This window comes from Sturnira hondurensis, unplaced genomic scaffold (assembly GCF_014824575.4).
Source record: "Sturnira hondurensis isolate 20B ecotype Veracruz unplaced genomic scaffold, ASM1482457v3 Scaffold0018484, whole genome shotgun sequence".
Lineage (NCBI taxonomy): Eukaryota > Metazoa > Chordata > Mammalia > Chiroptera > Phyllostomidae > Sturnira > Sturnira hondurensis.
In genome coordinates this window covers 161,605-162,782 of record NW_028091115.1, presented here as the reverse complement: position 1 = coordinate 162,782, position 1,178 = coordinate 161,605, and positions in this window count along the sequence as shown.

The window sequence follows — 1,178 nt, the reverse complement described above, 5'->3', positions numbered from 1 at the left end:
ATCTGCACAAGAATGTGTGTCCTCCATCACGCAACCGCCTTGCATGCCTCATTTCCTCCCTGTACCCAGTTCTGCTAACCACCCCCTCCTCCCGCCAGCCGCCGACTCCACTCCTCTTATCAGTCTGGATGAATGGTTCGTTGTTGTTAATCTTCAGTACAGTTCAATTTTCTGTCTGTTCTGGTTGTGATTTTGTTTCTAAATCTTTGTTGTCCTTAAATTTGGTTGTGCAAAGAGGTACAGTATTTCCACCTATGCCTCCATCTTGGCCGGAAATGTAAATTGTATTTATTAACATGAGTAAGATGTTCGTGATAGAATCTTTAGTAAAAAATAAGAAGTTACTAAAAAGTGTGGTGGAAAGATCTTAGGTTTTCTATTTTAATTAGTATAATCTATAGATATCTAAATTCATAGAAAAAGAACTGCAAAGATAAATACAAAGCTATTTACTATGGGTTGCTTCTGGGGCCTTTCACATTGAACCCTATATAATTCTATATTGTGTTAAAATATTTTATGAAATTTACTCATGTATCATTTGCATAATTGAAGAAGTTTCAAATAAAAAAGAAAAATAGAGGAAAAGATTCATTCTTTTTTAAATTTTTAAAATTTTGTTTGTGTATTTTTTAGAGAACAGAAGGGAGGGAGAATGACAGGGAGAGAGCCCAGGCTGGTATGGTTCAGTGGATTGGGTACTGGTCTATGGGCCGAAAGGTCGCCGGTTTGATTCCCAATCAGGGCACATGCCTGGGTTGCAGGCTGAGTCCCAGGTGAGGAGCCCATGAGAGGAAACTACACATGAATGTTTCTCTCCCTCTCTTTCTCTCTTACTTCCCCTCTGTGTAAAATAAATAAATAAAATTTTTAAAAAAGAGAGAAAGAGGGAGAGAGACATCAATGTGTGGTTGCCTCTTGCGCGGCCCCTACTGGGGACCTGGCCCACAACTCAGGCACGTGCCCTGACTGGGAATCGAACTAGAGACCCTGGTTTGCAGGGTGGCATTCAATCCACTGGGCCACACAAGCCAGGGGAAAAGATTGATTCTTATTCGTTCATTTTAGAACTATTTATCAAGAAGCTGCTATGTATTCAGCAGTGTGGTAGTAACTGGGGACAGAGCTGAGAAGGACTGACACCATCCAGCCCTTATGGAATGAACACTCTAGTAGAA